Below are 14,361 nucleotides of genomic sequence, written 5' to 3' on the forward strand. Positions count from 1 at the left end.
ACAGGTTTGTCACCTGCTACCTCTATATTGTGCTGCGCTGTGGCATATGCTAGTGCGTTTATCAAGATAACACTGATAACATCTGCTCTCTGCAATCCTCTCTCACGGGCGTCCGAACGTTGGGCAAAATGGGGTGGACTCCCCTGGCCGTCAGCCCCCTTAACCCCCCCCCCCAGCTGTCCCCGCTGCCTAATTCCAGCAGCAAGCTCAGCGTCAGACCTTCTATCAGCACGGGACCAGTGAGTGCGGGCGGTAGGACGGACATCCGCACTGATATACGGAAGTGACATCACTTCCACATATGCAGCTCGGTATCCACGGGGGTACCGGGCGTACGCCCGCTCTCACTGGTCGCCAGCTGATTCTGAGGTCTGATGCTGGGATGGCTGCTGGGACGATGGTGAGTGGGGGGTCCCTGTCACTCACTACATACACTGGGGGGGGGGGGCACTTGTCGCCTCCTAAACTAGGGGGGCACCTGTCACCACCTAAACTAGGGGAGAGTCGCTGTCACTAAACGTGGGGGGGCCCTTTCACTACATAAACCTGTGTCGGAGGCGCTTACAATGTAATTTTTACTACAGTCCTAGTCTAAGGTCAAACCATTGCTAAGTTCATAAAAATTTGGCTCCACCCATGACCACACCCACAATCTGGTCCATGGTCATGCCCATTTTTTGACTATTACCCCCATTTTTTGGCAGGGCGTGCTTTTTTTGCCCCCGGAAAATTTTCTGCAGACGCCCATGTCCTCTCTCCATTGCTGTCCGTGGCATATGTGCGACGCAAGCCTCTGAGATCTAATGTGATGCACACCTCTGGGATCCGCAGATCAGGTCTGGTGTGTGTTGTGTGCCCAGAAAGGACTACGGTAATTAAAGAGAAAGGCACCCCTAAAAACAGCACCACACCGACCCTTGGGTCTGTATGGTGCTGTTTTTTTAGGGGTGCTTTTCTCTTTCTTTAAATTGGTTTCATAGATTGCCCCAGCACACTTTGTACCCCTTATTTAATTATTGATCTATTGTTTTGACATGGTGCTTGTCCAGTCCTTGTTTGTTGTACAGAAAGGAAGGGAATGGATTGCAGAGAGCATCTAATCTATTCAGTTAGCTGAAGATCAGGCAAACTTCATTCTCTTCCAGATTACTTACCTGTTCTTCCTCTGCAACAGGTATGCAGTACATATAGCTATACGAATATTAGACTCTGGATATTACTGGAGATTATCATTTTACACCAAGATGTGTTACAGGGATGAGCTAAAAGGCCAGTGGTGTTCAAAATACGATCATTCCACAAACTTTGCAAAAACATTCTCACAAATACATTTAAGTCAATGGCACAGACTTTAACGGTTAATAGCAAAGCCCTCATACATGCTAAAATCACCAAATTTGCAGGGTATGTTAAAGGAAACCTTAAAGGGGCACTATGGCGAAACATTGTAAAATTTAAAATATGTGCAAATATAGAGAAAATAAGAAGTACGTTTTTTTCCAGAGAAAAATGAGCCATAAATTACTTTTCTCCTATGTAGGCAGTAGAAATCTGACAGAAGTGACAGGTTTTGGACTAGCCCATCTCCTCATAGGGGATTCTCAGCAAGGCTTTTATTTTTTATAAAGATATTCCCTAAAAAGGATTTGAACAATGATGCTGGCCAGCTTCCCTGCTCGCTACACAGTTTTTTGGCAGTTGGACAGAACAACTGCCATTCACTAAGTGCTTTTGAAAATAAAGAAGTCCCCGAGAATCCCCCCATGAAGAGATGGACTAGTCCAAACCTGTCACTTCTGTCAGATTTCTACTACCTACTGTAAGTGACAGCAACATAGGAGAAAAGTAATTTATGGCTCATTTTACTCTGGAAAAACGTATTTTAAATTTTACAATTTTTCGCCATAGTGCCCCTTTAAGGCCGGATCAGCACTTTTCTGATCGCTTTGTGATTGATTAGCGCTTTGAGCGCATTTAAAAAATTTCCTCCAATTCACTTTCATTAAAATCACAGTCAAAATTGTGTAAAAATCACTCGAAAAAAATTGCGGTGATTTCTACCGCAATTTTAAAGAGAACCCGAGGTGGGATTTAATTATGTTACTGGGGCACAGAGGCTGGTTGTGCACAATAACACCAGCCTCTGTTGCCCCATGGTGTGCCTCCATGTCCCCCCTGCGCGCCGCTATACCCCCCACAGTGCTGGCGACACGCAGCGTGTCGCCAGCACAATGTTTACCTACGCGATTTCTGTCAGCGCTGCTCCCCTGCATCGGCGCTACCCGCATCCCTTCATTCCTATCAGCGGGAGGGAAGGGACACGGGCGGGTAGGGCCGATACGGAGGAGGCGGGGGAGCGGCGCTGACAGACAGCGCTTAGGTAAACATTGTGCTGGCGACACGCTGCGTGTCGCCAGCACTGCGGGGGTATAGCGGCGCGCAGGGGGGACATGGAGGCACACCATGGGGCAACGGAGGCTGCTCTTAGGCCCCGTTCACACTTGCGTTTTGCCATGCAAACGGACCGGTTCCTGATCGGATCAGGACCTGATCCGGATCGGAACCGTACGGTTCTGATCCGGATCCGGTCCGTTTGCATCAGGCATGCATCAGGCTGCCATCCGGATCCGTGGGCAAAAAATAGCGAAATTTTAAGAAAAAAATGTTGGGGTCAGCAGAAGGTGCACCTGTAGAATCATGTTCCTCCGCTGTAGGCCTCACCTCCAACATTCTGCCAAACAGCTCCAGCACGTCTGTCACTGCTTCTTTAATTAAAATGAATGGGAGAAATTTTTAAAAAGCGCAAATCAATCACAAAGCGCTCAGAAAAATGCTTATAGGGCTTGATTCACTAAACCGTGATAACTCAAGTATCACACCTTTTCAAAGATCACACCTTATGAAAAGATATCACACCTTATCAAAGTTAACACACCTTATCAGACTAGCCTAGCAAGCGCTACGAACTTATGCCTGCTAATTGGCTATGGCCAATCACATGAAGCAGGGGAAGAACTCGGGCAACCAACCACATAAAGCAGGGGAGGGACTCGGGCAACCAACCACATGAAGCAGGGGAAGAACTCGGGCAACCAACCTCATGAAGCAGGGGGAGAACTCGGGCAACCAACCTCATGAAGCAGGGGGAGAACTCGAGCAACCAACCACATGAAGCAGGGGGAGAACTCGAGCAACCAACCACATGAAGCAGGGGGAGAACTCGAGCAACCAACCACATGAAGCAGGGGGAGAACTCGAGCAACCAACCACATGAAGCAGGGGAGGAAGTCGGGCAACCAACCACATGAGAAGCAGGGGAGGAACTCGGGCAACCAACCACATGAAGCAGGGGAGGAACTCGGGTAACCAACCACATGAAGCTGGGGAGGAACTCGGGCAACCAACCACATGAAGCAGGGGAGGAACTCGGGCAACCAACCACATGAAGCAGGGGAGGAACTCGGACAACCAACCACATGAAGCAGGGGAGGGACTCGGGCAACCAACCACATGAAGCAGGGGAGGAACTCGAGCAACCAACCACATGAAGCAGGGGAAGAACTCGAGCAACCAACCACATGAAGCAGGAGAAGAACTCGGGCAACCAACCACATGAAGCAGGGGAAGAACTCGGGCAACCAACCACATGAATCAGGGGAAGAACTCGGGCAACCAACCACATGAAGCAGGGGGAGAACTCTGACCCATCTCCACTCGGGTATTCCAGGTGTAGCTGGGTATTCCAGGTGGTACCAAAAGTGGCCAAGCCACTATCGTCCAGCCAATCTACCCCATGGGGAAGGTGGGTGGAGGTAATACTGGCACAACAATGGTGAAGAGGTGCCCAAAATGAGATAAAACTACGTTAAAATCAGAATAATACAAAAAGAGCAGAGGTGGCTTATTGCTCAAACAACACTAATTATATAGGATTCAATTGCTTTATTAGCACAGGCAACACGTTTCGTGGGTGCAAGCCCAGTTCCTCAGGCAAAGTAAAGTACCTAAAAAGTCAACAAGAGGCTCTCAGGACTTTAGGCCAATATACAAACAGGGAAAGTGGAGTTTTGTCTGAGCACCCAACACACACCTTGGCAGATACTCTAAGGTGTGCACAGAGGCACTCTGTATTTCTTATATATGTAACTTCCTCCTGCCTTCAGGTCTAGGTGAATAAGGTACAACGGGATTTAGGATTTTAAAGAGAACCCGGACTCGGACACAGAGGCACATTCTGTATACAATCACCTGCCTCTGTGTCCTTATAGTGTGCCTCCAGCCCCTCCCCCCACACACACACACACGAGCTCTGCTGTCTCCCATTATAAGCAACTTGCAGATTGTCACTAGCCTGCTATTTACTTCAGGCTACCACTCACAGCCGATCCCCCGCCTCCTCTATAGCACGACTCCCCGCCTCTGTCCCTTCCCTCCCTGCCTCTGTAAGCCGATTGGAGGAAGTTTACAGAGGCGGGGAGGGAAAGGACACAGGCGAGGAGTTGCGCTATACAGGAGGCGGGGGAGCGGCAGTGAGTGGCAGCCTGAATGTAAACAGCCGACTAGCAACAACCTGCGTGTCGCTAGCCTGGCGGTTTTTATAATGGGGGACAGCAGAGCCCTAATATGATTTCACATACCCACCTCGTGTTCTCTTTAAAGGGATACTGTAGGGGGGTCGGGGGAAAATGAGCTGAACTTACCCGGGGCTTCTAATGGTCCCCCGCAGACATCCTGTGCCCGCGCAACCGCTCACCGATGCTCCGGCCCCGCCTCCGGTTCACTTCTGGAATTTCTGATTTTAAAGTCAGAAAACCACTGCGCCTGCGTTGCCGTGTCCTCGATCCCGCTGATGTCATCAAGAGCGCACAGCGCAGGCCCAGTATGGTCTGTGTCTGCGCAGTACACTCCTGGTGACATCAGCGGGAGCGAGGACACTGGCGTGCAGGCGCAGTGGTTTTATGACTTTAAAGTCAGAAATTCCAGAAGTGAACCGGAGGCGGGGCCGGAGCATTGGGGAGTGGCTGCGCCAACACAGGATGTCTGCGGGGGACTATTAGAAGCCCCGGGTAAGTTCAGCTCATTTACCCCCGACCCCCCTACAGTATCCCTTTAAGCAATATCTTTGAATGTTCTCTTATTTCTCCCCCTGTGCTTGTTTGCAAATTTTGCTAACATCTGTGATATTATTTGTGGCCTGGAAACCGCAGATCGCTGAACATACGTGATCGTCGTCCTGAATTCCAAGGCCCCATACCGCTGGCTCACTATAATCATTACGCGGTACAAGTCATTAGACGACGTCTCTGTACAAGTTGAGTAATTAAATTGCTTTGTCCCCCCGGGGTCGGCTCTGCAGAACTCTATAAGCAGTTTATTAATCCGCAGCGAGGAGAAACGTCAGCGGAGGCCGGAGGCAGAGCTTTCATCTCTACCTGCAGTCTGGGCTGGAGACGTAGTATAGAGTACAGAACTAGCACCCTGGGGTGCCCCTCCCGGCAGTCGTCACTGCAGAACCTGCGCCTCTCACATGTGTACGGAGGTGTGCTAGCATGTCTGCGGGAAGATTACAATCTATACATCCACACGCTTATACACAACTCAAAGTGGAACTCTAGGTATGTTTTTAAAGTAGATCTTTAAAGAGACACTGAAGCGAAATAAAAATTATGATATAATGATTTGTATGTGTAGTACAGCTAAGAAATAAAACATTAGGAGCAGAGACATAAGTCTAATATGGTTTCCAGTACAGGAAGAGTCAAGAAACTCCAGTTGTTATCTATGCAAAAGAGCTTATCTGAGCCTTTCAAAGTCGCAGAGAGCTCTGTCTTCTGAAGCTTGTTATCTCAACTGTCAGTCACTGTATTTCCTTTTTCTATCCAGGGGACAGTTCAAAAGTTCACTGGCCTGCTCTGCAAAATCATTTAGAATGTTGAGTATTGTGTAAACTGAAAATATTAGAGAATGATGCAATGTTATAAAAAAAAACTAATATGATATTTTCTTTGCTACTAATGTTCTAGTAATTATCCGACTACACAACCAATTCATTATATCATTAAAAAGAAAAAAAATCGCTTCAGTGTCTCTTTAAAGTGAACCAGAGACGTAGCACCCTCATGTATTTTACCATATATATATATATATATATATAAATGGGGACATTCGAGAAAACACCTACCCTGCTCTCTGTTTCATTTTTAACTGTTCAGCTTGCTTCTAATCAGCCCTGATGAAATCCCAGACTGAGCATTCAGTCTGGCTTTGCTCAGGAATATTCATAGCTCAGTCTGTGTTCTCTCATGTCTTTTCAAGTCCAAGCCTGCCCCCTGCTGGCTCTGCTCAGGAATCATTATAGCTGAGTCATTATAGAAAAGCCAGACTGAATGTTCAGTCGGGGATTTTATCAGGGCTGATTAGAAGCAAGCTGAATAGTTACAAATTAAACAGAGAGCAGGATAGGTGTTTTCTCTAATGTTCCCACTGATATATATGGTAAAATACATGAGGGTGCTTCATCTCTGGTTCTCTTTAAGGGTTTTTGTTTTTTGAAGTTTTACACCTGGGGCTTCTACCGGCGCCCTGCAGAGGTCCTGTGCCCGCACTGGGGCAAAACGATCCTTTGGTCCCCTGCCACAGCTTTTACTTCTGCCATTTTACAAGTCTACGGCAACTGTGTCTGCACGGCCCTGGCCACACACGTCCTCGCTCCCGTTACCGGGAGCGCCCTGCGCAGGAGCAGTATGAGGTTTCTTACTGTGCCTGCGCACGACACAGTACGAGGTACTGCTAGACATCACTGGAGGCTCGGTAAGGATCTGGGGAGGAGGTCTGTGCATTTTGGTAAGAACATGTACAGTGGGTTGCAAAAGTATTTCCACATTTTGTCACTTTACTGCCACAAAAATGCATCAATTTTATTGAAATTCCACGTGAAAGACCAATACAAAGTGGTGTACACATGAGAAGTGGAACGAAAATCATACATCATTCCAAACATTTTTTACATATAAATAACTGCAAAGTGGGGTGTGTGCGTAATTATTCGGCCCCCTGAGTCAATACTTTGTAGAACCGCCTTTTGCTGCAATTACAGCTGCCAGTCTTTTAGGGTATGTCTCTACCAGCTTTGCACATCTAGAGACTGAAATCCTTGCCCATTCTTCTTTGCAAAACAAAGAAGAATAGGCAAGGATTTCAGTCAGATTAGATGGACAGCGTTTGTGAACAGCAGTTTTCAGATCTTGCCACAGATTTTCGATTGGATTTAGATCTGGACTTTGACTGGGCCATTCTAACACAGATATGTTTTGTTTTAAACCATTCTATTGTTGCCCTGGCTTTATGTTTAGGGTCATTGTCCTGCTGGAAGGTGAACCTACGCCCCAATCTCAAGTCTTTTGCAGTCTCCAAGAGGTTTTCTTCCAAGTTTGCCCTGTATTTGGCTCCATCCATCTTCCCATCAACTCTGACCAGCTTCCCTGTCCCTGCTGAAGAGATGCACCCCCTGGGCATGATGCTGCCACCACCATATTTGACAGTGGGGATGGTGTGTTCAGAATGATGTGCAGTGTTAGTTTTCCGCCACACATAGCGTTTTGCATTTTGGCCAAAAAGTTCCATTTTGGTCTCATCTGACCAGAGCACCTTCTTCCACATGTTTGCTGTGTCCCCCACCTGGCTTGTGGCAAACTGCAAACGGGACTTCTTATGCTTTCTGTTAACAATGCCTTTCTTCTTGCCACTCTTCCATAAAGGCCAACTTTGTATATTGCATGATTAATAGTTGTCCTATGGACAGAGTCTCCCACCTGAGCTGTAGATCTCTGCAGCTCGTCCAGAGTCTCCATGGGCCTCTTGACTGCATTTCTGATCAACACTCTCCTTGTTCGGCCTGTGAGTTTAGGTGGATCGCCTTGTCTTGGTAGGTTTACAGTTGTGCCATACTCCTTCCATTTCTGAATGATCGCTTGAACAGTGCTCCGTGGGATGTTCAAGGCTTTGGAAATCTTTTTGTAGCCTTAGCCTGCTTTAAATTTCTCAATAACTTGATCCCTGACCTGTCTTGTGTGTTCTTTGGACTTCACGGTGTTGTTGCTCCCAATATTCTCTTAGACAACCTCTGAGGCTGTCACAGAGCAGCTGTATTTGTACTGACATTAGATTAGACACAGGCGCACTCTATTTAGTCATTAGCACTCATCAGGCAATGTCTATAGGCAACTGACTGCACTCAGATCAAAGGGGGCTGAATAATTATGCAGTTATTTATATGTAAAAAAATGTTTGGAATCATGTATGATTTTTGTTCCACTTCTCACGTGTACCCCATTTTGTATTGGACTTTCATGTGGAATTCCAATACAATTGATTCATGTTTGTGGCAGTAATATGACAAAATGTGGAAAACTTCAAGGGGGCCGAATACTTTTGCAAGCCACTGTATCTGGCAGCAGGCGATCCCCACCGATGCTGGATACTTGGGACTCTGCTGTACAATCTTTAAGTGAACCAGAGATGAAATAACTAAAGATTTGATAATTACCCGGGGCTTCCTCCTACCCCATAAGCTCGTCCGAGTCCCACACCGTCCTTCCTGGTTTGCTGTTCAGCCGCGATCAGCCCCGGTAACAGGAGGTCTGCGCATGCACAGAAGATTGGACCCGATTGAGCCTTTTACTAGGGCTGATTGCAGCTGAATGGCAGAGGACGGCGTGGGACTCGACGAGCTGATGGGGCTGGAGGAAACCCCGGGTAAGTATCAAATCTTTAGTTATTTTCATTTCTGGTGCACTTTTAACACATACCTCCCAACTTTCTGAGATACAAAAGACGGACACCTTTAGACACATCCCCTGTGCTTTAAGACCCGCCCCTCATCACGCATACTATGAATAATTGAAAAGAATAAAAGTCATAAAAAGGATCAGAATAAAGTTTAGAGTCACATTGGCACATTTAAAGAGAGTCTGAAGCCTTCTAAAATTCCTCTTTTTATTTAACTTTTATCTTCAGCAATATCAGCCGCAGCCCCGCGGCAGAACGCTGTATTTAAACCCCCCAAATCCTGGGGCAAAAATCCACGACTTTCCAGGTTGTGGATTCTGCTGCCCCGGGGAGGCAGAGCTTAGCGCTGTATCAATCTCCACACAGATCTCCGCCTCTCCCCCGCCCCTCTCAGTGAAAAAAGACTGAGGGGCGGGGAGAGGCGGTGATTAGCGGGGATTGACGTGAGTAGAGGCAGAGCTACTGCACAAAGCTCTGCCGCTACCAGGAAGCGATCCCCATATTTTGCCCCAAGGATTTGGGGGTTTAATTACATCATTCTGCCGCAGGGATGCAGCGTTTTAGCTGTGCTGATATTGCTGAAGATACATTTTAAATAAAAAGAGAAATTTTAGAAATCTTCTGACTCTCTTTAAAGAGAGTCTGAAGCCAAGAAGAATAGTGCTTTTTATTTACCTCTTCTCTTCTGCCTTATCAGCTAAGATGAATCGCCACATTTCCGCGGCAAAACAAGCTCGGTAACCCCCCGAACTCCAAAAATGCACGACTTTCAAAGTCATGGATTTTGCTGCTCAGGGAGGCAGAGCTTTTTGTTGTAGCTCTGACTTTAGTACAGTCAATCGGCGCCTCTCCCCGCCCCTCTGTCTTCTTTCAAAGAGAGGGGCGGGGAGAGGCAGCAATCAGCGCTGATTGACTAAACTGGAGGCAGAGCTAAAGCAAAAAGCTCTGCTTCCTCCAGGAAGTAATGGGGGATTTTTGCCCCCGGGAGTTGGGGAGGTTAAAGACCTTGTTATGTCGCTGGAATGCGGCGATTCATCTTAGCTGATATCGCAGAAGGGAAGAGGTAAATAAAAAGCACTATTTTTCTTGGCTTCAGACTCTCTTTAAGTAAAGAAATGCATATATCTGCTTGTCTGCAGTAAGCTGAATGTGGTCACAGGTATGTAGATTTTAGTAGCAGGTTGGTAGATTCTCTAGTGGTGGGCAGGTAGTGATATTCAGAATCTTGTGGTGGGTAGATAGTGATTTGCAATGAGAGTTAAGGCTCATACACACATCAGACCATAGTCTTTGGAAAATGAAAGATCTTAGACCAATTTCACCCCCTTCCATGTAGTATGAGGGCCCTTTTCCACCTGCAGTCGCTAGCGTTCATGCTGAACGCTAGCGATTGCTGAATCGCAAAACCGGCGATTCCCCGACGTTTTGCGGCCGCGATTTTGCTATGCTATGCACTGCATAGCAAAATCGCGGCAAATATCGCTCCGCCGCGCGTTCGCGTTCAGGTAAAAAACGAATCGCGGTAGTGGAAATGACCTACCGCGATTCCTATGTTAAAAAGCAAACCGTAGCGATTGTAAAATCGCTAGCAGTTTGCGACTTTGCGATTCAGCCAGCGCAAACGCGCTGGTGGGAAAGGGCCCTGAGAGCCATGCCTTCACAGTCTATTCTATGGAGCTGAACTCCCCATCAGATAAAAATCTTTGCAAGATGCTGCACACATGCAACAGATCAGTATCTGCAAAAGATCCGTTCCTGCAAAATGCATTCATAGTCTATGATATCTGCAGATCCTCATACATACCTTGTTTAACAGACATTCAGATCAAATCCACCAGGATGGATCTTCAGATCTGCAGATGATTGTCAGATCTGCAGATGAATGTCTGTTAAACAAGGTGTGTATGATGATCTGCAGATATCATAGACTATGAATGCATTTTGCAGGAACTGATCTTTTGCAGGAACAGATCTTTTGCAGATACTGATCTGTTGCATGTCTACAGCATCTTTGTGTGCAGCATCTTGCAAAGATTTCTGTCTGATGGGGAGTTCAGCTCCATAGAATAGACTGTAGGTATGGCTCTCATACTACATGGAAGGGGGTAAAATTGGTCTGTGATCTTTCATTTTCCAAAGACTATGGTCTGATGTGTGTATGTGGCCTTAGGGCCCTTTTCCACTAGAGTGTTTGCGATTGCTTAATCGCAAAACCGCAAACTGCTAGTGATTTTAAAATCGCTACAGTTTGCTTTTTAACATAGGAATCGCGGTAGGTAATTTCCACTACTGCGATTCGTTTTTTACTCAATCGCGATCACGCCACGGAACGATTTTTGCCGCGATTTTGCTATGCAGTGCATAGCATAGCAAAATCGCAATCGCAAACGTCGGGAAATCGCCGCAAAATTTTGTAAATTTGCTGAATCGCAATCGCACTGCTAGTGGAAAAGGGCCCAGTAGGAAGCAGTAGATTCTAGTGGCAGGCAGGGAGTGATGGATGTTAATGGCAGGCAGATAGTGAACTGCAGGTTCTAGTGACAGGTAGGTAGTGACAGACAGGGCTGCTCATCACGGATGAATCACAAATAACCATGGCGGTGACTCGTGATTCAAATTAGCTTTAATTGCCGCAGCTGAGCAGCTAGATGCGGCGGGGTTAATTACCTATAATGCCGCTCCTTGCCCAGCGTTTCACGAGCTTGCAAGCGTCTATTGGACACGTTGCAAGCCTCACTATGGAGCACTTCCTCCTTCTGGCTTGAAGGAAGAAGTGCTCCATAGCGAGGCTTGCAACGCGTCCATTAGGATGCTTGCAAGCTCGTGAAACGCTGGGCAAGGAGCGGCATTATGGGTAATTAACCCTGCCGCATCTAGCTGCTCAGCTGCGGCAATTAACGCTAATTTGAATCACGCGTAACCACCGTGATTATTCGTGATTTTTCCGTGATGAGCAGCCCTGGTGACAGGCAGACTGTAGTGACAGGTAGTTGGTACAAGTAAACCAGTGATTGGGTAACAAGTGGGTGGGAGAGTGCCATGTTGCAGTGTGTGCTTACAGTGATTACACAGCTGTAGTGGGTGGTAATGTATGGCCTGTGTTGGTTTCACCTACCACTCTCTGCTGGTTCTGCTCTCCATGCTCTGTTCCACTTCCAAGCTGCCCTCCTCAACATTCTAGCTTCCATTCATCCTCCTGGTCTCAGGACAGCAACATCTATGGCTGGCAGGAGAGGTGCAGCTTCCTACAGTCTTCCTCACTGCTGCCACCTGTTGTCCGTATAGAGTAGAGTCAGTCAGCCAGCCAGCCAGCCAGCCAGCATCTGATTGGCTGCACGAAAGCTCTAGGAGCTCCGTAGACATAGGAAGAAGCAGTGAGGCCTAGTTCACATTATACATCGCTAGTGCAAGCTTTAAGCGATTTTGAAAGCGATTTTCCCTTCTGATTCAGAGCGATTTGCACTTTGTTAAGTGCTTCTCTAAAGGTGGCCATACACTGGTCGATTTGCCATCAGATTCGACCAACAGATAGATCCCTCTCTGATCGAATCTGATCAGAGAGGGATCGTATGGCCACCTTACTGCAAACAAATTTTGAATAGATTTCAGCCTGAAACTGATCACAATCTGTGGTGGTGCCGCTGCTTCTATACTAGCCATACTGGGGCAACTAAACTCCCTACACTGGGGCAACTATGGTAGCTATGCCGCCGCACCCCAGCCCCCCCCCCCACACCCCTCATAACCCGCTGCGCACAACACTGTCCACTAGGACGCACCCCCTGCCCCCAAATACTCCCCCCCCCCCCCCCCCCTCGCGGTCCCCGGAGAAAAATTTGGTCAGAAAGTGGTCCATGGCCCGGAAAAGGTTGGGGACCCCTGACCTAAAGTATGTGTTGGATGTATATTAACTCAGTGTACCCTTCTATTGCAAATATTTGGTAAGATTGTACAATCAAGATTGTATCATTAGTGGGCACCTTTAGTTTTACTGTAACGTCTCCATGGCATGTGAATTTGCAGGGAACCAATAAATACATCTGTTTGCTTTCGGGATGTGAGAAGAAACAGTCAAAAAGATTCCTACGCAAACATGGGGAGAACGTACAAGCTCCATGCGTGGATTGCCCAGTTTGAAGCCTGCGCTCCAGTGCTGTAGTAAGGGGAGACAGCCACCAGAGGGCACCCAAAGGGGAGGAAGGGCAGCAAGCCTAAGAGCAGACAATACGCTGGTTGGGATATCAACCTGAGACATTGGTGCTGCAAGCAGGGCCGGATATCACTAAAGGCCCAGGCCTTGGGCAGCAGCTAGCCAGGGGGCGGCCAGACCTGAAAGAGGAATTGCTGCATAGTGCATACAAGGCTGGATTTATACTCTTTACCGCCCAAGGCCATTGTCACCAGCTGCCCCCCTTCAATATAGGTAGCCAGATGACCCCTCCCCCCTTCTCTCTAGTATAGGTAGCCCGATGACCCCTCCCACCAGTATAGGTAGCCAGATGACCCCTCCCCCTTCTCTCTAGAATAGGTAGCCCGATGACCGCCCCCCCCCCAGTATAAGTAGCCAGACGACCCCTCCCCTGTTCTCTCTAGAATAGGTAGCCCGATGACCCCTCCCCAGTATAGGTAGGCAGATGACCCCTCCCCCTTCCCTCTAGTATAGGTAGCCCGATACCCCCCCCCCCCCCCCGAGTATAGGTAGGCAGATGACCCCTCCCCTCTTACCCTCCAGTATAGGTAGCCAGATAATCCCTCCCCCCCTTCAGTATAGGTAGCCAGCTCGCCTTCACACCGCAGCAGCCATCAGTGTCACTCATTTCTCTGCTCATCTCCAGTGCAAAAGCTTTCTATTCCTTTCCATCTCCAATGCTGCCCAAGTCCATAGACACCGGCCACAATGCAAACGTGCAAGGAGGGAGGCTGCTGCAAGGGTGGCTAGCAGCAGCGTACCGCGGTCAGGCGCTCACCTGATCTCCCTGCATTGCAGCATTTGCAAGCTTGCAAATGCTGCCCCAGTTTAGCCTGCTGCTTTGGTGCCCTTGTTCCTGTGGTGCGGTGCCCTAGGCCATGGCCTAGGTGGCCTTGGCCAAAATCTGTCCCTAGCTGCATATGGAAGAGGAGGCTGCATATAGAAAAAGAGACTGCAAACAAGGAGCAACACATGGAAATAGAGAGCTGCTACCCAAGGGATCTGTACATAACGGAAGGGGGCTGCTGTACATGATGGTTACACATGGGGGGTGCACACGGATTAGGAGGGGGTGCTGCACATGGAAGAAAGTATAAATCCGGCCTTGGCTGCAAGGCAACCACTCCACCAGTGAAGGGAATGACAGCAGGAATAATCTTATAAATAGGGATGGTCGATTCCGTGGAAATTCTGATTTCCGCCAATGCCAATTTCTGTTTTTCCGATTTTCCATTTTTCCGATTTTTCCATTTCTATTTTCCCAATTTTCAAGCAATATTTTATTAGTCATTGTTTGCATCAGAGAATGTGATTGGTCTATAACGACCGCGGTGATCCGATTTTTGCTGAAAAATTCAGCACTCTCTGATTGGTCCAACGCTTCT

The sequence above is a fragment of the Hyperolius riggenbachi genome, chromosome 3 (genome assembly GCF_040937935.1).
Source record: "Hyperolius riggenbachi isolate aHypRig1 chromosome 3, aHypRig1.pri, whole genome shotgun sequence".
Classification (NCBI taxonomy): domain Eukaryota; kingdom Metazoa; phylum Chordata; class Amphibia; order Anura; family Hyperoliidae; genus Hyperolius; species Hyperolius riggenbachi.